This window comes from Parasteatoda tepidariorum, chromosome 2, assembly GCF_982258835.1.
Source record: "Parasteatoda tepidariorum strain Cologne lab strain chromosome 2, Ptep-v5.0, whole genome shotgun sequence".
Taxonomy (NCBI): domain Eukaryota; kingdom Metazoa; phylum Arthropoda; class Arachnida; order Araneae; family Theridiidae; genus Parasteatoda; species Parasteatoda tepidariorum.
In genome coordinates this window covers 85,593,549-85,619,582 of record NC_141756.1, presented here as the reverse complement: position 1 = coordinate 85,619,582, position 26,034 = coordinate 85,593,549, and the positions used below count along the sequence as shown (strand labels likewise).

General features: G+C 30.4%; 1 protein-coding gene across 12 annotated transcripts in view; it reads right to left on the bottom strand.

The window, feature by feature from the left end:
* The window catches only part of LOC107437002 (latrophilin Cirl), a 271,860-nt gene that overhangs the window by 116,561 nt on the left and 129,265 nt on the right, over nt 1-26,034 (bottom strand). For 3 of the 12 annotated variants that reach the window (XM_087157655.1, XM_087157650.1, XM_087157651.1), the window contains exon 1: nt 7,508-8,323. The exons of 3 other annotated variants lie outside the window; for them this stretch is intronic. The gene's annotated coding sequence lies outside the window, so the exon portion shown is untranslated. Of the gene's footprint in view, nt 1-5,892; nt 6,034-7,507; nt 8,324-26,034 lie in introns of those variants that run through there. 6 more of the 12 variants (XM_087157654.1, XM_087157645.1, XM_087157647.1 and 3 more) reach the window with 3 other exon arrangements.

The window sequence follows — 26,034 nt, the reverse complement described above, 5'->3', positions numbered from 1 at the left end:
ACAGTCAATCGACTTTTTAGCTAATACTCTAGTCTTACTCGCATTTTTTTAAATCCACTTTAACTATTTTTAAATTTAACAATCAAACGCTGACGTTTTAGTTAATTTTGAAAGCATTTTTAAAAGATCTAATTTTTAAAGGTAAATTGTATATTTTTGAAACAGAAATTTGCTTTAAAAAAAAAAGCCAGTGCAGTTATGTCACAATGTTTTTATAAGTGGTTCATACATAAAGTTTTGTAAAAATAATTATATATATACCTTTTTAATTTATCTATAAAAATTTGAAAGTTCGATTTTTAAACAATTTATTTAGTTACTTATTAATAAAAACTAAAGTTCTAAAGATGCTTCATAGACCATTCATACAATCAAGTCATCCTCATAGTTTATCTTCCGTCGAATCACATAATACTATTTTATATTCATAGACTACTTGATTAATATAATTATTCTGCCCATGACACGTTTCGATTGAATTGCCTATCAAACAAAATCTAAATCACCTAACTATACTTAAAAAAAAAAAAAAGAAAAGTCAGAGACTAAAATTATTAAACAACCCAAACTAGTCACCGTGCCCTTTTAAAAATTAATAAATGCTTTTAGTTCATAAATTAATTAGTTAATGAATTAACAAAACAAAATCACAGCAAAAACTTAACATGGCAGGCCTCCTTCCCTCCATTAACAAAATTCACAGCAACCAAAACGAAATAGTGCTTTTGTGCTAACATAATTAATAGAGGCGCTTATCTTTGCACAACATCCCGGCATTAATTAAAAGCTTTATACGAAGGAGGAAGCACATTAAGAGTACGGGAAAAAGACGCTTCCTAACAACAAACAGAAGCAATTAATGCCCACCTATTAAGGGAACTAGGGGGCAAAAACACGCGTCCACTTGCCAATTAGTTGCTAACAAGGAGGAGGAGGGTAGACAAAGGAGAAAGGGGGTCCATAATTGACATTGTTATGTATGTGTGCATAGAACAGAAGAGGTGAGATTTTGTACTACCAAGAGTTCTTTTATCCAAGAACGATGATGTTGAATAATCAATTCTAAAAGAAAACTAATCATCACTTGTTGGTGTTCATGTAACAGGTATAAAAATGTTAGAAAATAATCAAGTTTGAAGAATTTGGATAGTTAATAGTTCGGATAGTAAAGATTAAAAGTAGAAATATTAACTAAGGAAGGAATGCAGTTTAAGGTAGTTAGGATGGTTAATAGTTCGTACAGCAAAGATTGAAACTGAAAGTAATGTTTGATAAAGTACGTAAGACATTATACGATACTGACATGGAGAATTTTTTTATTAAAAAAAAAAAAATAGTTTCATGATGCAAAAACTGATGCAAAGTGGTTTAAAAAATTTCATCGAATAACAGAGCAAAGAAATCGTAAATAAAGTTAATAAATTGCAAAGAAATCGCAAATAGCGCTAACAAATTTTTGAAAGTTTGAAAAGTTAACTTTTTAAAAAAGTCGAAGTGAATTGCTTAAACTTTCGTTATGACCTAGATTGTATTACCAATTAGTAGACAACGAATATTTTAAGGTACGAATTAACACAGGAAAATTGAAATAAAAAAGGCACTAACAAACGATGCAAACATTGAAAATAGAAATAGAATAGACTCTCTTTCCCACAACAGATGGCAGGCTAGTAGCTTTTCAGTTTCATCTTTCATTTGTATACTAAGAAGCCGACATCGCAATTTCACGATGACGAATTTACATCGCTAACATACAGTTTATTAACATTATTCCAAAAATAAAATTTCCTCAACTTTTTAAACGATACAAACTCATTTTTGTGTTTAAAACTACCCCCTTTATATTAAAAAACTTATTCAATTGTTACAAGTAATTGAACATGATGACTACACAGGTTCTGTTAAATATTATTAATTTCCCAAGGACAGTGCAGAAATTTTGTAAGGTCCATAAATCCTTTTTTTTTTTCAATTTAGATAAAAAAATAAATGAAGAAATAAGAAAATCTTAAAGAAAACTACATAAAATACTCTTTAAAAGAACATCTTCAAAGTACCGCTTATCGGCTTTATTTTTTAATGAAATGGATGATCAACAAATGAAAATAAATCATCAAAAATACATAGTTCTGTCCTTTTCTTTTACAATCTTAAGGAACCAAATATCTTTTTATATTTTATACATCATTAGAGAAAACTACAGCCCGGAAAAAAATAAATTTTCATCGCGTTCTTGATGATAGGAATTGTTTAAATAAAATATTTACAACTTTTCTGCTCCCAGTTGCTTAGTCATCATATTTTCTTATCGTTTGCTCCAAAACGATCTCGATACTATTTATCTTAATCGTTCTCGACAATGATTGATCTTCAAACGATTAAGTATATTTCAGATAGGATTTTTTTCTTTTTCTTTCCCTCACTTCGTTTTCGCTGTGAGATGATTTATAACATAATATCACCTTGAGATCAGACAAAAAAACTTCTCAAATTCATTTATAATATAAGATTATTTTTTTTCTAATCACAATCAGAATTTTTTTTCTTCTTATCTGGATGAAAACAATAAACGTAATGTTTACCAAAATGGGTGAAAATAGAACATTTTTTAAAAAAAAAATTACAAAAAAACAACTTATTTCTGAGATTGTTCTTTCCATTTCTTCATTTCATTTCCATCTTTATTTTCTTTTGCACTTGGCGAGCGTGAAAACGGTTATTACTCCGGATTTTAGACTTTGATAAATGTACCTCTAGGAGCAGAGGGGACCCAAGAAACAATATCAATATTTCAGTTGAAGGGGAAAACAGAACCTTTTCATTTCGAAATGGAATTATTTTCAAGATGCAGGATAGCGTGACTCAAGTGAAAGCGTAATAATATATGCTGAGTCAAAATGACAAATTAACATTTCTCGTAAAAAGAAAAAAAATCTTGATATCAGATTTATAACCTTTTGTTTCACTTGATAAATTAATATACGAAAGCTTAGCGCCTTAATCGCACACTTTTGTTTGTATTTTACCTAATATGATTGAATGGTGTACGAAAGAACATCAATCATTTCTTTAAAAATGAACAATTTACTAGTTGGTGCATAAAAAATCTTTAGGGAATATGATAGTAAAGAAATTTACCGATTGAAAAAGAAAACTTATTAACCTCTACAAAGCAAAAGTTAACAGCTATAACTAAGAAACAGCTAATCAAACAGTTATATATATTTTTTAAATTTAAAAGTAACTTACAAAAATATGTTAACTCATCAATACTATATATATCGCTTTCATATTTTAATATTCTCAATGAAATAAATTATCTGCGATTGCCTGTATCATAAGAATACATAATTTCTAGTCAATATCATATTCAGAAAAAAATTAAAAAAAAAAAAAAAAAAAACATTGCTTGTACAAACAAAACCAAAAAAAAAAAAATTAGCAGGTTCATATCTTGAGAATAATTTTTATAAATCCTCTTAGAGAAAGGTTGTTACAACACAAAACATTGAAGAAAATAAAAACTATAAGCCCTAACAACCTAATTTTAGAAACAAATAAACAAAATATATAAATTCAAACGATTTCTTTGTGTATCTACTTATGCATGCTGTAAAACACACAGCGATATTACACTTTCAGTAGAGCATTTTACACAAAAATTATTCTTTTATAAAAAATTTTGCAATAGCTTGTTATTTCACAATTTTATAACACATTAAATCAATATTAATACGCCGTACCTCTGGATGTTACCACTATTACAATAACATAAAAGCAAAGACTACGGACATTAAACTCAGTAAATGGGACATGAACGCATTTCAAACAATCTCATCTGCAAATATCGATTAAAGCTTTGATACACGATGCACAAATTATCGCTATACTGCGAGACTAAAGCAGTTGCATAGAAACGTAAAAGCAAATGCTACCACTGAATATTAATATTCATTTCAGTAGAAAAAGAACGTTTCTTAGATAAATAGGCAGCTGCGAACGTAAAAGATTCGTTCACGCGATTGGATAATCTTCACTGGTAAATACAAAATTAAAATTACTGAAATTTGAATAGCTGCTAATTATTGTTTCAGAAAATGACGCGTACAGAAAATTAGAATTTAACGGCTGAAAATTAGAGTTTAAAGCTTAATGTTGCATTTGGCAAAATTGCATACAGTTTACACTAATTACGCTCGGATTACGTTTGAAATGCTCGAAAATACGTATAATTACTAACAAAAGAATACTAATTTGTGTATTAAAAAATGATTGACTGATGATTGGGTATGGTAGCAGAAAATAAAACAAGTTTACAAATAGAAATAAATGAAGTTTTTATATCTTGTTTTTCGAAAAACAAATTATTCAAAAATTATCGGACAGATAAAAAGCAAATTAATTAATTTATAAGCATTTTATGAATATCGAAGGATTTTAATAAAATAAATAATAACTATCACGAAAATCTAGGCTTTTCTGAAATTGAAATTGTCAAATCGCATATTTTTCCAAATAAAAAAAAAGAGTGCTTTATAACATGATACATATTTTTGTGAACTGATAGTGCTTAAAAGAAAGAATTTGTTTAAAGAAAAGGTTTTTTTTTAACATAAAAATTATTCAACAGATAAAAAATGACTTTAAAACAAAAATAACGAAGCTTAATATTAAGCTTAAAAAATTTAATTTAGCATAAAAAATCACCCATTTCAATTATTATCAATTTTCAAAAATTCGAAATTGATTTGCTCAGTTCCTGAATTATTCACCTCCTGAGCATTCCATTCTATCTTTTCCTCTGATTAGAATTAATATGGGTCTTGTAAAAGGGACCTGGACAACTCTATTAAGAGGCATCCTATTAGAAGGAAAATGCTAATCTTATCAGCTGTTAATGAATCCGGCGATCCGGCACTTGTTCTCACCTTTGCGCAGAAAGAGATAGGTCCGGCCTCCGGGACACAATGAGATAATAATTGAGTCTGCTTGACCGGATTGATTAGGATGTGCTTTTGGCAGGATAAATGTTGAGGAAATGGAAATACCGGAGACATCCGGCTGTGAAGCGGCAATAAAGGTATTTATGATCGGGAGGTGAAAGTTGCTATTGCAGAAAAGGCTTTGGCGCCTTTTAATTATATTCGATAAGTCTTAACGAGCGTCGTTCATTGAAATGGGCATCTCACTTTAGATAATGGATTATAATTAACATTTTTGCCTGATTAGTTAATTAATTATTGCCAAAATTCGGTTAATATTATTCTGATCATTAACTGGACTTAAATAAATCAAACCAATAAATAAACTATAATCGAAATTTTAACCTTAATATTTTTTGTAACCATAACCATCAAAGAAATGACAACCCTTGGTTTAAGGATTACCTACTGAAATAATGAAGTCCAACGAACGACTGTAAAAATATTAAACCTATCTCTGTTCTATGCGTGTGGTGGTTATGACTTAATTTCGATTCGAATGTTACCAACTTGAAAGTTAAACGAACCAATTTAAATGAATAGGAAAAACATTACCAGTTGTTTTCGTTATTATCTGAAATGTCCGTAAAATGTAACGATACATCAGATGTTTTTCCAAGATTACTAAACAAACTAAATAATAAGTGAGCGATAAATAACAATGCACATCGCCATAATTGTTTTGACGATTATTTTCAAATTAAAAAACACAACTGGTTATTGCTATTATTAAACACAATGGAAGTTAATAAAAGCTTACAAAGCAGTGTTAACAAATTTCCAGAAAAAATTAAACTAAATAATTACAATTGTATTAAAAAAAAAAAAATTAACTAGAAAGGAGGAGTGGAAATATTCTTAAAGCAGAAAAACTTAACAATATACATGAATATATTAAAATACTACTGACCAAACAAATATAGGTTGAAATAGATTCTGTAAATAAATATCACGTAAGCACACAAGTCAGCAAGCAACGAAGGAAATATGTGTGTACCCTCCAACAACGAAAGCAGGAATGCTTGTATGTTGCTCATAGCCACCACATATCCATGAAACCAAATACTTCTTTGGTGATTTCTGGAATTAGGCAATTTACCACAGTTTAAAGGAGATCTTGGAAAACAACCTAGAGCTTGAAAAAACAAGGGTCAAATGGCTATTCAGACATGGTGGTCCGTCCAAGAGGCCCACACACAAAAGCAAGAAGACCCATCAAAATGCAATTTCAACGCCTAACAAGCACTTAAAAAGGCGGTTCAATTATCAGCAATAAAAAAATTTCTGGCACCATAGTCTTCACACCCCAGGTTGTAAACCACAAGAGGGGGGAACAAGGAATATGGTTTCTTTTCAAGAAAAGGACCACCTTGTGATTGGCCTCAGGCTCGTCATCTGTGAAGGGAAGGAAGAATTCTCCGGGAACAGGTTTCTATCTTCACGGCAATTTGAAAGCTGGGTTCTGCAGGGAACATTTCTTGATGGAATCTTATCTCAGATATCCTGTTCAAATTGATAAGAAAATTGAAAGTTTGAAATTTATCTAAAATTGTTTAAATGAGAGCATTTTGTAGGCGCCAAAGAAAACTAGAAGGAGGATCTGATTAATTTCGAAATGACAAAGAAGGCATTAACAAAATTTGAGAAGATAGTATGTAAAATCTGTGCATTGTAATCGCATAAGTTTTTGTAAATAAATTTCAACAACATTACAAAAATAAATGGTTATTTATCAAGTCAATCGTGAGTTGGTAGAATATCTCCCAAGATCGAAGACTATTACTTTAATTGTCGAATGGCTAGAAGTAGCTTGATAAATATTCCATTTAATAATGTTACGACAATAACTGAACATATTCAAACAGGTTCTAAAGATTGTTCACGTACATTATGCTTTATGAAATTGTGTACGATTTGCTGCTTACACTAATTTATAACAACTTTTTATAAAAAAAAATTTTTTTACCTGATTGTTGATAAAACAAGATAGGAAAAATATATTATAGATAAAACTTAATTAGTCTCGTTTATTTTCACGACTGATTAAAAAAAATTTTGCACGTCAAAATGTGTACTCGTCCGTGTAGCTGAAGATGATTGTATTGAATTTGAATAATAATAAAAATTTTTAATTTAATTTGATTTCATGACGTCAAAACTGCAGTTGATTACTAAGTTTTTAAAGGAATCGTAAACTTGTCTAAATTATTTATTTTATATGTAACACATCGTGATTATTGCAATATGAATAGTCTTGTTAATTACGCGATGTTAAAAATTCATCAAAAAAAAAATTTAAAATCGCGCTTCGTCAGTAATATTAATTTCAGTTGTTAAAATAACGAAACACTTTGACTTTCGAATTAATAATGCCTTAATACAATTCTTACTTTAAAAGATGATTTGCTTTCTTTCATCTAATATGAAATACATTATTTCGAGTTACATAAACAATTAAATTCAATACAATCAAAAAAATTACCTTGAAAAAGGTTTAAAACACAATTTAAAAAAAAGGAACATACCTTTGGATGAAGTGCAATGAAGTCCAAATAAGTGAAATATTCACGAATAAGCTTGGAATATCACAAATCACTGACGATATTATCGTTCTAATAATAGTTTATGAAGCATCCATTGAGAAAAGAGAAATTTAAACACTTATAAAGTTCTTCACTTTAAAACAATTCGAATAAGGTAGTTTCTTTTTATCACAAACAGCAATAATTCAACTGACTTACTACAGCTGTTGATATATTTCTCATTAGTTTATATAATGAAAATCGTTTTCATCAAAAGTAGAAAAAATAAGAAAACGATAAATTAAAATACACAATATCCTACTTCTACAGAATTGAATTCGTAATAATTTAGTTTGTGTACATCACAGATTCGAAAGAATATAAGTACAGTTGATAAAAATTTCGTAAAAAATTCTTTTCCCTATTAAAAAACTGCCATCATGAAGTTAATCCAAAAGGAGATCGTATTAAAACAGCGATCGTCAGCAACGTCTTCGAACAATCCATGTCGGTTTTCCACAATTTATAATCGTCTGATTTAATTCCTCATTTTGTTGCACATAATCCGTCAACGAAAACTTGGATTTTTAGTGACATGTTTCACATATCAAGAAATATCGTCTGCGCGCACTTGAAAAGGTGGATGACTCCGCTTTTCGACTGCGAGCGATCAACTGTTATTTGTTTATTTTTTTCCCCTCACAACTGGATCTGCGGACGAGCGAGATAATACTTCCACGTCCAAGGAGGCACGGCAGCGCTCTGAGGAATGAAAATGGGAAGAGCTTTGATGTGGCGGCGGAATCCGGCAAAGAGGGTGAAGAAGGGGACTGGGGTGAAGAGAGAGAAATTCCGATTCGTGACGTTTCAGTGTGACGTCGCTGAAACGGCCTGCATCGGACGCCACCAAGCGGTCATTTCTATTCAGAGAAGCTTGAAATCGCGAAAACTTCATATGTCGTTCATCCGAAACGAAGAGAATCGCGAATGGTTGCGAATCATAGAACTTCGTCTAAACAGCTTAACTGATTGAATGCAGAAAAATAAGTTGTATTTGTTATTTAATCTTAGCTAACCTTTAATGTACGAAATAAAAGTAATAATAGTTTTTAAAAAAAATATTTTAACATCTTTAGTTTTCATAACAACTTAAAAATTACGAGAATTCCTGCATTAATTTTCTTTTAAGAATATATTGGAAAATGATCTAAATTATAATTTGCTTTTAATATTTTTCAGAATAAACAGGCTAAATTTTATACATTACTGTGTTACTATAATTTATATTGTCTGATAGGATCATTTTCAAAATTATTGTTTTTGAATACTTATTGAAAAAATAAAAGTGTTTTTATTTTTATTTATTATTATTATTTTTGTGATAATTTTACCTTTTATCTTAAAAAATCCATAACTAGTGAACCGCAGTTGAAAATCGGATTCCTCACAAATTAATTCTAAAGCTTTAAAAATTCTCTACCGAAAGAATGCTTTCTAAATATCTCTCAAATTTTGAACAGTAGGAATCATCATAAATATATTTAAATCATAACAACAAAAATTCTTAAAACAAATCTTGATTGTTCCAATTCTTAAAGTATGATTTTATTAAATTGATGGTTACAAATAAAATATTCATTTGATATGATCATTTGATTCCCTCCCCATAAAAATATGTTTTTTTCCCCATTGCAAAATGACAGTTTCGTAATAAAAGCCCATAATATATATTTTTAGAATCTTTTTTTGAAAATGAAATTTAAAAAATATACACATTATATTGATCGCAAATTAATATTTAAGCGAGGTAGAAATGAAAAAGATGCAGCAATTTGTTGGAACATTGCTGTGGAATTTTGAATGAAAAACATCAAAACCAGTTTCGTTGCCGGAAAATCTTTGAGGTGTAATAAATGATTTCTCTTTTTCGACCAACAATCAAACAGCTATATGTTGTCATTTGTCCTATTTCAAAAGGGGTTTTTTTTCTCTCTCAATTCGAGGTCTTTAAAGTGTGTTTATTTTTTTCACTTTTGGCAAAGATCTTAAATATAAATAATAAGAGCGGACAGTTCAGAGAACCCCGTATAAGACTGGCTGTTTGTAATACATAAGTAACTGAATGTAATATAGGTGGGTAACTCTGGACATGTTACTGCTAAAGTTAGAAACTAATTATTCTTCAGATCATCTAGCTTTAGTCCTCTACGAATGCTAGTTTGTCCCAATACTTGATTCAGAAGTTCCCTTGTCTTCCCGGTTTGATTCAAAATTAAAAAACCACGGAGTATAAATATATCATCTAGCCTAACTAACGTGCAATTTAACTAGGTTGGTTCGTTAAAGTGCTAAGAAATAGTTTAATTATTCAGATTACCGAGATAATCTGCAAACTAACCAAGGCAAACTGCACATTACATATTAGGCACTAGTTAAAGTAAAAATAAGATCTCTGATGAGACAACAGCAAAGTTTCTGTGCATTAACATTAACATAATGCAATTGATTTATTTTTTGCTATCTAAAAAAGAAAGTTACTACAGTCAATACAATCGATAGGATTAATCATCTATCACTTTAAAAACTATAATCCAAAACATCAAATGGTTTAAAATATTATTACAATTAAGGAAATTAACATAACGTCATATATCTGTTTTTCAGTCCCCAAAGAATCAATTCAATAAATACAATCAAACAATCATTTGTCTTTTTATATTTAAAGAATCAATTCAATAAATACGATCAAACAATCGCTTGTCTTTTTATATTTAAGGAATCAATTCAATAAGTATAATCAAACAATCATTCGTCTTTTTATATTTAAAGAATCAATTCAATAAATACAATCAAACAATCATTTGTCTTTTTATATTTGAATAATCAATTCAATAAATACAATCAAGCAATCATTTGTCTTTTTATATTTAAGGAATCAATTCAATAAATACAATAAAAAAAATCATTCGTCTTTTCATATTCAAGGAATTAATTCAATAATTACAATCAAACAATCAACAAATTTAAGGAATCAAATAATCAGCAGAATGAGAAAAACTTTTGAACTTTGCAATTAGGGAAACAGTTAATACGCTCATTATCTAGGCAAGATGCTGAAAACTGTTAAATTACAGCTGAACCAGTTAATTTTCAGATCAACTGGGCATTGCACACACTAACCACCTTCGATCTTTTACGATAACATATACCTAATATTATTACCTAATCAAATTACTATTTCAGATCTTCGAAAATGTAAATCAAAAAAAATTCTCTCATTCTGAGTACAGATAACAAGAAACAGCATGAGAATTCAGAAAACACTGAATCATTTGGCTTAGATTTTAAAGAAACATACCTCCCACTATGCTAATCAATTCAAAAAGCCAAGCCCAAAGTTCCAAAATTTCGTATAATTGTCCACCTGGAAATGTTAGTCCAAAAAGAACAAAAATACACCAAGGCACATTCATTGTTGGCCATGATCGATGATATTTCTTTTAAGATCGAGTACTATGTCACCTTGATCACGTACTCCACAGTTTACCCCTTTTCCATCTTTATCACCATTATGTGTAATCGAAGAATAGTTAGGGAGCAATGGTAAGGAATCTCAAAGTAGAATTTTTAGAAATTTTACCCCTTTATGACAGAAGAATCTTTATTTTCAGTAAGGGCTACCCTAGATATTACAAATGTGAGAAAGTGAAATTAATTGTAATTTATGTCATGACACTCGAGTTATTTAATAATCTTCTACGCTAAGTCATTATATATTTTATCTCGACATTAAATTGTTGTTAAATTGTCGAAACTACTAATATATGCATTAAAAAAATCTAGATTTCGTGCTTCGCCTTATAAGTTGCAAGATTTCTTAAAGGAAGACATTTAATTTAGAGATCATTAATTTATTTTAGAAATGTGAAGTATGTGGGCTTGAAACAAATGATCTATACGTCCATACAAATAACCTTGTAAAAGTAAGTTTCAACAAAAGGAGGATTTATTTTTTCAAGAAAACTTATAAAAATGTATTGCAATTATATTATGTATTATTGTATATAATTATATCAACATTCCTTAGAATTGTATCAACAGTGCTATAATTTTATAGCTATTTGCTGTAGATATTATAATTATCTATGTACTATAGGTAATTTTCTAGTCTTATGCAATAGATATAGATAGATTATAGCTATGTGCCATGTTTATAAAAAAAAAAAATAATAAATAAATAAATTTAAAAAAAAAAACGATTGACGTGAAGAAATATTTTTGAAAAATTTATGAGGGTTTAATTTTGTTCTTTATTTATGGCCAGTGTTGAACAGCTCACCCAATTTTGAGTTAACGACTATCAACGTTCAACTCAGCAGCCTTGTAACTTTGAACCCAACCCAAATGACAAAGGAATTCCTGGATCAAGCATTTGGAACAAACTAGAATTTGTAGAGAACTTTTTGATGGAACTAAGCCGCATTTGCGTTATATGGAGAGGAAAACCGCAGAAAAATTCCCACGGTTACCCCAACCGCAAAGGGATTCTAATCCATGATCCGTCTGTAACTGAAAATAGATAACTTCAGCACTGTGGTCGGTGCGAGACGGGATCAGAATTCGCATCAACCAGCCATCGAAAAAAATCGTAGGTCCTAGACAATTTCGTTGAAAGGAGAATTACTTAATTATGCATTATGGCCGCAAGTCATAACATCATTTAAAGTAACTAAGAGCTTATGAAAAAATTGCACAGAAATAAGTTTGAGTAAATTTTTTTAAAAATTATTTAAAAGAAAAATTGAACTGAACGATTTGCAAGTAGAGTAACACGTACTTTTTTCAAAACTAGAATAACGCACAGTGATCAGTAGTTATTCAATAAACATAAAATAAAACAAAATATTTTGGAATATACTTGTAATGTGCGTTATTATTAAAGAAAATCTCACAAAATAAATAAAGGAAAATGAATTTGGAAATATTTTAAACGTTTGAAATAAAAAATATCGATCACTATCACTCGCAAACAGCTCAACTACAACATCTGAATCGATACAAATCTACTTCAAAATCAGACTGCCATTTAACAACCAGTCATCTCATACTCAAATCTCATCCACAAACAGTTGTAACACTCGAAAATATAAAAAATTGTAATATTATTCTTTTTTTCTCTACACCTCCTCACCTGCAATATGTTTTCGACTTCCCAGTGTCAAAATCTTCCCCTTCACCCCAATTGAGACTCTGACCAAAGCAAATCATACCTATCACAGGCATTTGCAACAATCTGTAAAAATCCACGGGGGTTATTTTGCCCGGGCAGGAAGACCACACAATGCATATTATTCCAAAAAGATGAATAAGACTTTCCCTAGCAAAAGGTCTCCTCGCTGGTTGAATCGAATTCATTTGGATTGTCGGAGCGGAAATATATGGTCCTACAGACATATAAAAGGAATTTATTTTGGCCGCCCCAGAAATCGTGGAACAGATTCGGTGGGGGGAGTCTGAATAGTAACAGAATTGTGGAATAACAATCGAATCGAGGTGTGTATATTCCATGCCACTCACACGCTTCATGATCGTTCTTTGTGGGCTCATTAGTAACCTTGAAAATCAGGTGCTGACTTGTCAATATGAGTCGGTTTCTATTAATATACTTCTGGTTAGAAATGTCTTAAAATAGATGTTCGATTTGCCTGAGTATAAAATGATTCCGAGCAAATATGTCTTGTTTAATATACCATTTCGAATTTCAGAAAAATTGAAAAAAAAAGAGACATTTAATAAGATTTTTCTCTGTGCTAAAACATTGAAAAATGTATTTATGAATGTATGTATGCAATGCATTTATTTCTTTAGAATTGTTTTGTTTTTAAATATCTAAGTGTATTTAATATCAGATTTGAAAGAATATGTTGATGTTCAATTATCAAAAATATTTAAAGCAGCAATAAATTTTGCATCGAATACTAGTTAAATGTTTTCAACGTAGTTTGTTGTTTCGACAAGTATTCTTGCATTCCGTCTTTAAGTTTATTGTTTCAGCAAGTTTTCTTACAGTCCATCTTTGAATTTATCGTTTCAATAAGTATTCTCACATTCCATCTTTAGGTTTATTGTTTCATTAAGTATTCTAACAGTTCATCTTTAAATTTGTTTCAACAAGTATTCCTACATTCCATCTCTGAATTTATCTCTTCAGCAAGTATTCTTTGATTCCATCTTTAAGTTTATTGTCTAAACAAGTATTATTACATTCCATCTTTAGGTTCATTGTTTCAACAAGTATTCGTACATTTCATCTTTAGGCTTATTGTTACAACAAGCATTTTTACACTCCATCTTTGAATTTATCGTTTCAATAAGTATTCTTACATTCCATCTTTAGGTTTATTGTTTCATTAAGTATTCTAAGAGTCCATCTTTAAATTTGTTTCAACAAGTATTCCTACATTCCATCTTTGAATTTATCTCTTCAACAAGTATTCTTTGATTCCATCTTTAAGCTTATTGTCTAAACAAGTATTCTAACATTCCATCTTTAGGTTTATCGTTTCAACAAGTATTTGTACATTCCATCTTTAGGTTTATTTTTACAACAAGCATTTTTACACTCCATCTTTGAATTTATAGTTTCAATAAGTATTCTTACATTCCATCTTTAGGTTTATTGTTTTATTAAGTATTCTAACAGTTCATCATTAAATTTGTTTCAACAAGTATTCCTACATTCCATCTTTGAATTTATCTCCTCAGCAAGTATTCTTTGATTCGATCTTTAAGTTTATTGTCTAAACAAGTATTCTTACATTCCATCTTTAGGTTCATTGTTTCAACAAGTATTCGTACATTCCATCTTTAGGTTTATTGTTTCAACAAGTATTTTTACACTCCATCTTGAGTTTATCGTTTCAACAATTATTTTTTGCCGTCCATCCTTAAGTTTGATTAAGCAAGAGTTCTTACATTTAATATTTATACACCGTGGAATAATAGTTAGCCAGGATTTTTCTACTTTTTTAGATGTTTTTTATATTAAGGCGAAAAAAGTTTGCACGTTAATTGTACTTTACAAATTTCATCAACGATCTTGGTAAATCTTGGTTAGAATGAGGTTTTTCATCCCCATCAAAAATATTTTTAATTAATTCATGATTTTGTTTCGAATACCTATATATTTCCTAAGAAGAATCTTTGGAAATGAATTATACTAAAAATGTAGGATAAATGAAAAGTAGGAACTATATTTTGAATTAAATAAATATTCAATACGGATTTTTCGAGTATGAAAACATTACAGAACATATTTATGAATGTATATATGCAGTTTTTGTTTTTTTTAAAAAAAAGTTTAACATAGTAAACATTGAATAGTGTCTGAAAAAAAATTTGAGTTTGGGTATTTTAGAGAGCCATCCCGATCTTTTCTTGCATAAAGTAATCCAAAATATTTGCATCTGTATTTCCGCGTAAATATTTATGTAGTATGTATTAAAGTTTCACCTTGTATATTTTTAGACTTTTCATCTTTTGACTTTCAAAAGGGCGAAAATTTCGAAAGACTATTTTTTTTTTATATCCATTTTCATCTTTTAACCCCCTCGCCACCTTATAGAATGGGGAAATATTGACTAAAATGTGTTTATGAACTTCTCCCGAAGATGAAACTGCTATATAAATTATTGCTATTATTTCATAAATTTATTTATTTATTATTTTTTTTCCTTGTTTTGCTTTCCATATAAAAAATTGTGCAAAAGGGAATTTTAGAAAACGCCATTTTCAGGTGTTTAAACTCACTTATAATTTCAGAAAATGTGAAGCAATCTCTTAAAAAAGCCACTCTGATGATACGAAAACACAAATAACAAGGGTATGTAGTATGTAGTATGTAGTACATGTATGACAATAGATAAAAAACAGAATATTCGTAATTTATGCAAGTAAGTATATGGGCGTGTATATTAGACAGACTGTATTTATATTTTATAACTGGTGTTGAACAGCGGACCCATTTCTAAGTACGACTATCACGGCTCAACTTTGTAACGCTGTAAGTTTCACCTCAATCCAGAAGACAAGGGAACTGCTGGATCAGGCATTGGGGCAAACTAGGAGCACTTTTTGATGGAACTAATCCGCATTTTCGTTACATGTAGAGAAAAACTACGGAAAGGGATAATGTATTATAGCATCTAGCCTTTATCTCCTGACACAGTTGTATATTAGACAGAGTATTTGTAATAGATGGTAACTAAAATAATAGGCGTGTGGCTAAATGAAATTGTGGTGTAAATTTAATGATAACATGAAGTATATATATGTATTCATTGTGAGATTAAGTGCCCTAATGTTCTATTGCTAGATGTAGCTTTAATTAAAGTTTAGGAAACATTATTTTGATTGGATTTTAAATCTTCTTTGTTTCTGTATAAGAAACATTCTAAATTTGTTGTAAACAGAAAATTAACACAAGTTCATGCAATTATTTCGATAAGTTACTTATTTAATGTGGAAAAACAAGAGCAAGATGAGTAAAATGTACAGCGGGACATTAACTTAGCTCTGTAAAAAAAAGAACCATTACTAATTTAATAAATAAATAAGTAAATTAAATTAAAATAAATTAAAAAGGAGGTTGAAATCTTTAATCTTGAAGTGTCTTAAGATTATCTTTTGACAAATTAATGATTTTAATTTCTAAATGTTTTAACAATGAGGTTGCATTTATATAAAACCTTACCACGCGTTGTAGAAAATGATTTCATTTCGTCCATATGCTTATTTATTTAGTGTAAGGTTACTGATAAACATGCTTACATGTAATAATAAGAAATGTATTTAGTGCTTCTATAATGTTGATTGTACATGCATAGCAAGTATTAATTTTAGTGAGCATGCAGCCTTAAATAGCATTCAAAGCAAGCACTACTCTTCACGGTTATGCACAAACTTATAAAAATTAAAATCAATTAGAAAGAGGTTATAAATAACATGTAACAGTCAATAATGCTTATAAATAAATAATACTGTACCTCATTTACTGGTTGAAAAAGAAGTATAAAGACTTATAAATCATGTATAAATCGCTTACAAAACAGATTTGTACTACTCATGAATGTTGATTGAAAGCATTAGTGCTGACAGCATGTATAGGATTTGAATGATATCAACGGATGATATCATTTATCGCAGAAGGTAAGAGGCTTACAAAACATGTTTTAGTAAGTTATATTGACTGAGCGATTGTTAATAATAACTAATTAAATTATATTAACTTGAAACTGTTTACGAACTGGTTATTAACAAATTTAATATTGGAAAATATTATTGATTGATATTTAATAATGAATGATAAAGTCGTTGAATAATGGAAAATAATGTTGATAGTAAAGTGAGTCCGTTGTACATTATAGTTGCGTAGCTGTGTGGAATTATGTATACAATAAGATAAACTAGTTATAATAGATGGGTTACTATGCATGAAAGGCAAGCTTTTTTTAATTGTATAGGTAAATGTATAATAGATTGAATGGAACATGTAGGAAGCAAAGCAAGGAAGGTAATTGTACGAAATAGGGTGGAAACAAATCTATAGTGAATAAAAATTTATAGAACCCATATGCATTATAAAACATCACTGTAAATTCTACAGAAGAAAAAAAAAATATTTTACAGAAAAAACTGCTTAAAGAAAAATATAGATCTTTTCTGTTTTTAATAATAGTTTTCTATTTTTAATTTTCTGCTTGTTTTTTTTAAACTTCCTCCGTATATTGGACGGTTTAAAGCTGTTTTTCACAAAACAGTTTTTCTCTGTTTTTCCCCCTAACTATAAAAGGGTTGAAACTGTCAATTCAAATTCTAGTTTTTGCTATAGAATTTTACTTACCGAAAGATAACTTTATCTTTTTTTCACATCATTTTTTGGCTATTTTCTATACTTGCTCTAATTTTTCGGAAATTATGGTTCTTACTAATGAAATTGATATTCGATTATTATCTGTCTTCATATAAATTGATCTAATTATTATCTGTCTTTAGATATAATTTTTCTGTAAGTTAAATTGCGAGGCATATTTTTATGGGTGGGGCAGGGTGATTTTTTTAACGTTTTTACACTTAAATAACTGAAAATTCCGTGACTCAGAGCACTGAGTACTCGCCTTCCAATGAAATGAAATCGAAGCTTTGAATGATCATGGGAATTCTATTTAAACAACAGAATTTTTCTGTAAAATAACGATTTTATGGAGGTACATCAGCTGACAGTTTCTTCTGTAAATTCCACAGATTTTTTTTTTCATTTTTTTTTTTACAGTGTACATCTAAATACAGAACAATTGACCCAATCTTTTCCTTACTAGATATTAAAGAAATTAGTGTAAGATTGAGTAAAAGGTTAGTAATGCCTGACTAATTTATTAACTCAATGCTGCTTTCAAAGCGTGTTACTGGTGAATATTGATAATTCCTTATGATGCGATAATTCTATATATGTACATCCTATATGATAATCCTATATATAGGATACTGATATATCCTATACGTTGATTATCTTGATTGATAATATAACTTGTTGGCATAGATATAAGGGTTTGCGAAGTTTAAATTAACTTATATGAATCGAATATATCTTTGTAGGGGGGAACGAGCTTTACAAAACAATCATGCCCTATGTAAACTATATATTTTTAATATTTTATGACCGTCGTTGAACAGCAGACCCAATTTTTGGGTTTACGACTACTAATGCTCAACTCCGTATCCTTGTAATTTTGAACCCAATCCAAAAGACAAGGGAACTCCTGGATCAAGTATTGAGGGAAATTTGCCTTCGTGATGCACTGTTTGATGGAGCTAACCCGTATTTGTGTTACATGGAAAGGAAGATCACGAGAACCTCCCACGGTTTGACTGACGGCAAAGGGACTCTAACCCATGATCCGTCTACCACTAACGATATTTCACGTCAGTCCTGTGGTCAGGGCAAGCCGGATGCGGAATTTGTATCGACCAGCTATCGCCGGGATTGAACCCCGGTTCACCTCATTGGAATATGAATGTTCTATCCCCTGAGCCATCGCGGCTCATGTAAACTATATAACTCAAAACTGGGTACCTTTCACCTTAAAAAAATAATTTTTTTTTTTAAATCTGAAACTTAAATTTGAAATTTTATAAAAATGTCACTGTACTTCGTAACTTCAAAGGTAAGGAAAGCATATTTAATAAATTGCAGAAAATAGGACTAAATTTTCAAAATCGCTAAAACAGAATAATTTAGAAAAGGAATTATACCCTTTGTTTTCACGAGGTAAAATCTATTATATAAGTTAGTTTATGATATCCTATGGCCTCTACGCAGATAACGGTGAATCGTTTCAAATTTATTCCACGAGGAACATTTTTAACGTCCTTTTCCATTATTTTATTTATGCAATTACATAAAGGTTCCATTCTCGTTTAAAGGCTTAGGAGCTAGTTTATGGATGTGTTAGAAATTACTCTTTTCGAGTGCGCACAATATAATGAAATGTGAACATATGAATGCATATTTGGACTTGTTTTATGATATGCATTTGCTTGAGTGCTTTTATGAATTAAAAGATCCAAGAGAATAAAGGTCTCTTGGATAGAATTCGTTATCAAGGCGGAATTCAGCGGGAAATGGACGCGCATTTATTACGGGCTTATGAAAAATTCTGAAAGAGATCTTGCGGTCAGTTTAATTCCGCCTTCGTTAATTAGAGTCGCGTGGTTTCTGTGCTCTTAATTTGGGGAATTTTTATTGTTTGGCATGTTTTGATGTATGAGATGCGCCGACAAATTTATTCATTGAAAGGTGTTTTTCCTCTCAGTTGCCGCAGATATGTGAAAGAAAAATTTTCAGAATAATTTTAAAAATCATTTTTCTTCCCCATTCTATGCATTTTATTATGACCGTCGTTGAGCAGCAGACCCAATTTTGAGTTTACTGCTGCCATTGTTCAATTCCGTAGTCTTGTAATTTTGAACGCGACCCAGAAGACATGGGAACTCCTGGATCAAGTATAGAGAGAAATTTGCCTTCATGGAGGACTTTTTGATGGAACTAACCACCATTTGCGTTACATTGAGGGGAAAGCAACGAAAACTTCCCATGGTTAGCCTGACGGTGAGGGGACTCTAACCTATGATCCGTCTACCACTCAGGATATTTTACGTCAACACTGCGATCGGTGTGAGGCGGGTTTGCAATTCGAATCGACAAGGATCACCTCGAATTCGAACTCGGGTCACCTCGTTGGGAGGTGAGCTTTTTATTCCCTGAGCTACCACGGCTCCCATTATATACATTTTTTTATTTTATTTTATAACCGTCGTTGAACAGCCGACCCAATTTCATGGGTTTACGGCTACTTACGTTCAACTCCGTAGCCTTGTAATTTTGAACCAATCCAGAAGACAAGGAAACTCCTGGATCAGTACCCCCAGAGGTATTGATTTGTTGTGGGAACATGGAGGACTTTGAGACTCGACAGATTTAACGTGCATCAGTCACCATTTACTACACGGGGAGTCTTCGGCCGGCGAGGATCGAACCCACGACCTCTTGGATATGGGCCCAGCGCCCTACCGACCAGGCTATCCCGGCCCTTCCATTATATACATTGTAAAAAAAAAAAAAAAAGAAATGGATATTAAAATTTTAGAAAACTTTCTTTCATTTTGACGAAACTGAACTCGGATTTGGGAGAAAATTTCCGCCAAAGTGTCGAAGTAGCTATCTTCCCTTCTTCGAGGAAACGAATTTCGTCAAAAGTAAAAAAAATATTTTATTCTATTTTTTACAAGGAAAAAAAAAAGAAAAATTAATAAATAAATAAATAAACAAATTTGTAGTGCTTAGTGTATCAAACTTTTCTAATAATCACGTAACCGTGGGCACCATATGGGTGGAGCAAAGTCACATAAACAACACACAAGGACAGATTAAACCGAGAGACAAATTGCACCCATGTCCGAAGCGGGATTCGAACAAGGGACCTTTCTGGTACGTGGTCAACGCCTTGGCCATCATATAGTCTAGTCAACTTATTTCCTCCCTTTATTTTCGAGCGTGTAGTCTTCATGTTAGTTTTGATATTCTAGTTAACAATCTCCTACATGCACTGCAATGAGTCATATACATAGTTGAGAGCTTACGTTTTGCAGCAAATCACGCGATTTCGTGACAAAATTATTCACAAAATTAACGAAATACTGCTCATGGATTGCCGAATGGTCAAATTTTAGTGTTTTATTTCTGAGAGTGCATAAATAAGCTAATGATTGTTCACTCTGCTAGCAGAATTTTTAAAGCAAAGTTCCATCCAATTATAATTATAATATACAACAATGCCATCCAATTATAATAAAGGCTGTCCATAAATGATGTCACAAATGATAATTTAGTATCATTTAGACCCACTTTAATTTCATTAACTTTTATTGGTAATTAAATAAAAATATTTCATTTGGTAAAATTTATAATAATGATATATATTAAAGTATAAAAATAATAATAATTTTGAGATTGAAGTTATAAAAAATTTTTCAGAGTAAACAAAAAAGTAGGATATGCGATGGATAAATATTTAACATTGAATCATTAGATTGATTTATCGATATAATCCATCATTGATATCGAAAAAGGTCTATCATTCATTATCTACAAGATTTATAGGAATCTTGAAAAAATGACATAAATTCTTATAAAAATGTCTTGTTCTGTTCTAAAATAAAATTTAACTCAAGGAAATAAAAAAGAAAATGAAATTTAAGAGACAGTGATAAAAGATGATATTGTAATGGATAACATATGGTATTGATGGATTCGGCAGTTAAGAAAAAGCAAAAAATTTTGAAAATTTAAGCGCTAAATGTTTTTCGATAACCATTCTTAAAAAAGTTTTTTTTTTTTGGATTTAGCTTATTATTAAAAATCGATCTTTTGTTTTAAAAGCTAAATTATGTTTAAAAAAGAAATAAATGAATGAAAAGTAAATAAAAAATAAAATAAAAGAAACGAGAAAAAAACAAGCTAACTGCAAATGAAAATTAAACGTTTTTGGCCTACTTTAAGAAAAAAAATAATAATAAAATCAACTTTATATGTTGATCGCAAGTTCTTGCTATTGCCTTTTATAAATGTGTAATATGTTTTTAACATGTAAAATATACAATTTTAAAGTTTTATCTAATATTTATGCTTAAAAACTGAGTATTTGTTTGAGAATTTGTTCTAAATAGCTCAAATAATAATAACTTCTTGAAATGGGGTACAATAGCTAATTCGGAGACATAAAACCAGTTAGTAACTGAAGAAAAAAAATGAATGAGTAGGCGATGGCTGAAAATCGAAGAACAAATCACATCAAACCAAGTTTTAATTTAAAACTGAGCATATACACGAGATTAATCATATACTATTCAATATCAACAATATTTTCAGACTTTGCTAGCCAGAGATTTCCCTACAAAGGGATCTCCATCAGAGATTGATTGCCGAGTTGCAATTGCATGGAAAATTGCTCGGAACCAAACAAAATAATATCATTTTCCATCCCCAACTGAGAATCAATTACAGTGGTAGTTGCCCTACTTGGGTACCAATCTGCGCCATTTTCTATTCGGGTGAAGAATATAAAATTCCCTGATGGAGAAACCCCTGGTGTCGATGTGCCTCCAGCTAACAATTATAGGTGCTAGTTGCGGTTCACGGTATTCCAACTGTATACCACCTGTGCTGTCTTAAGCAATTGAAGCTCATCTTTACCCTAGCATGAGGTGCTGTGGTCCACCGCTAGTTGATTTACAATCTATTCTTTATGTGTATACCTTTTATCTAGTGTGGTAGATATTGCGCAGTTGGGGATCTTCCAAATAGGTAGGCTCTATTACCTGCGGAGTGGTATTTTTAAATAAATGTGTTATATCACCCACAATGCACTCAAGGAAGGGAGGAGTTGTGTGATTGAAGTGTTTGGAAATAAAATATGGGTGACTTTGATGAAGTTTTTCCGTTACGGGTATTTAGGATATAATAGAGAGCAATGCATAGGAAGACAGAAATGAGCAGATCTGTCCACTATTTTGAGATCATAAAGTCTTTACCCTTTTATTTGGGGCATTTTTTTCAAACTCAAATCTATAGATTATTTGTTTGTTTTTTGCGCATAGGGCTCTAAAATATAGTTTTTTCGAAGAAGTTTTATCAGCGGGGGAGAAGAGGCTGCCTTGGTTATCACTATTAGGGCCCAGAGCAAATAAAGCTTGTCTGTTGAAGATAAAGTTAAATCTAAATAAGTAATTGAGGGTACGCATACTTCATAGTATAAATTATGTGTTGAAAAGGTGCATTTAATGTTTACAAGATTATTAACGTTTATTTACCTATACTTTATCGATAATAAATGTTGAAGAATTTTCGCCTATTTTTAATTTTTTAATTTTATTTAAGTGTTTGACTGGTCTCTTATGTTGCAACTTGTTATCATCACTAACAAAGAGAACCTTTTAGCAATCGCCTCTTGTGTTTACAATCGTTTGTTCTACCGTGGCAAATTATTTTATTTTAACATATTCCATTAACAAGAAGTTCATCTATATAGCGAAATGTTTTTCTGTTTAGATCTATACGAATATCTAACACGGTTCTTGTGACTCAAATGTAGAAATGTTTCATGATTTTTTTTTTTTTTTTTTTTTTTTTTTTTTTTTTTAAGCGACGAGTTCTTGAACATAATTTAGCATCACCAGATTTATATCTTGAAACTAACAAATTACGAATTAAAGTAAACAAGTTGATGACTTCTCCCAGAGTAACTTTGAAATTTAAACCATAAGTTAGTAATTTTCTTGAAAAAAAAAAAAAAGAAAGAGAAAACTTTACTCATTGGAAATTCTGTATCAATCCTGAAATCAAGATATTTCTTTCTCATTGTTTAGAAGGATTTAGTACGTGACGAGCCTTTAATGGTTCTCTTGATTTGATGTAGACATACATTTCTCTTACATCCCACTCTTGCTTTTATTTATTTATTTGATAGATTTTATATGTATATATATATATATATATATATATATATATATATATATATATATATATATATATATATATATAATTTTCTACTACAGTTCGAGTGTACATAAAACAATTGTACCATTACAAATAGAGAGTCGTCGGATTTAGAAATAAGTTTTTGGTTGTTTTTCCTTTATTTTAAAATCACGACAGGCTTTCTGCTTGAAGTTTTTAAAACTAAATATGTTAATAATACAGTAGCGTTCTTTTATTTCAAAACACACTAGACATTAGGCAAAATACGTGTGATGCTTCGTGAATCAATCATTAAGTGAGATACATATAGGGAAGTATTATTTGAATAACATTGAATCCGAAATTTTGGACTAACTAACCTACTGTGGACTAACAAACCTACTTTGAACAAATTAATGGACTAACTTTGTACTAACTAACCTACTTTAAGCTAACTGATGGAGAAACTAACCTACTTTGAACTAATTCATGGACTAACTTTGTACTAACCTTGGCGAAAAAAGAGTACGTATTCTTTGGCCAAGGTACTAACTAACCTACTTCAAGCTAACTGATGGAGAAACTAACCTATTTTGAACTAATAGACTAACTAACCTACTTTGAACTAATTAATAAACTAACTAACCTACTTCAAACTAATTAGCCTACTTTGAACTAATTTATGGACTAACTGACCTACTTTGGACCCCCTTTGGACTAACTTACCTACTTTGGACTTACTAATGGGCAAACTTTGAACTAACTAATGGACTAATTTTGGACTAACTAATGGACTAAGTTTGAACTAACTAACCTACCTTGGACTAATGGTCTAACTTTGGATTCACTAATGCATCGATTGTGTGGGTGGTGAACGCCTCTAAAGAGGGTTACTTTAATTAAGGGAAATTTAAATAAAAACTCAGTTGTGTAAGCTGAATTAGATAATGAAATAGGCTACTTTGTTGAATGAAGGATTATATTAAAGAGAGATTTTAATTTTGTCATTTCTTGGAATAAAGGAAGAAACAATGGATGCATTGGAATTGATGGGCGGTTTCGTAGTTTTCAAATTTTGAAACTTATAAAATTATTGTTGTAAAATATTTTTATTCTAAAAAGGGAATTTAAAAAAAAAAAATTAATTAGGTAATGGAGGGCCGGGATATAGCCTGGTCGGTAGGGAGCTGGGCCCATATCCAAGAGGTCGTGGGTTCGATCCTCGCCGGCCGAAGACTCCCCGTGTAGTAAATGGTGACCGATGCACGTTAAATCTGTCGAGTCTCAAAGTCCTCCATGTTCCCACAACAAATCAATACCTCTGGGGGTGCTGATCCAGGAGTTTCCTTGTCTTCTGGATTGGTTCAAAATTACAAGGCTACGGAGTTGAACGTAAGTAGTCGTAAACCCATGAAATTGGGTCGGCTGTTCAACGACGGTTATAAAATAAAATTAAAATTAGGTAATGGAAAAATATTTGCAATACGTTACTTAAAAAATCATTGGCTCTTCAAATCGCATCCCCCCCCCCATCTCCTTTCAGTCTGTTGTTATTCCAGAATGTTAAACTGTAGGCCAACTCAGCTACCTTCTGTTTTTACATGCAAAGTTTTCTAAAACAAGATTAAAAAAAATCAACTTGAGTTAAGTTACCCTTCAACATGGGTAACTTAAGCTAAGTAAACCGGTACGAATTAATTAATTGGCTTATGTTAGTTGAAAGAGGTAACGCTAATAGTCTAATATGATTGTCTAATTGAGGTGTAATATGAATGCACTGCTTAAAATATTTATTAGTGTATATAAGAGAGATTTTTTTTATACTTCATAATAAGTAATAGCAAAAATAAAACACATCGTAAAATTTATCATTATAATTTATATGAATCTACTAGTTTAAGTGGTCATTGAAACTATTTCAAACGCTAAACATTTAAAAAAAAAAAAAAAAGATTTTTCTTAAACAATCACTACACTTAGTTACAGTATTAATTAATATACTTTTTTTTTTTACAACTATTTGTTTGATGACATGCATGTATTAGGAATTAACAAAAGTAATCCTCTGATTTATTAAAATAAACTCAGTGTATTTTGGAATTAGACTTTGAATTCAATTAAAAAGGGAAATATATAAAAAATAATCATAATATCTTTACGTTGTTAAGGAAGGTTTTAAATTTCTAGTTCGTTATGTAAATCAAGCTGCAGAATAAGGAAATTAATAAATAATAGTTATTTGTAACTTTTCTGTGATTGAAAGATAATTCATTCTTGTAAGAGTCCTTTATTCAAATGTATCCCTTTCGTCCCCACGCTCTTAAAAGTTAACAAGCTGCTGTTGTCTTTGCTACCTCGTATTTGAAACAATAATAAATTAAAAAATATAGTGAAAAAAAACAAAAACAAATGAGATATTTAATCATTGAAGTAAACCAACCATAAACGTACTGATTGA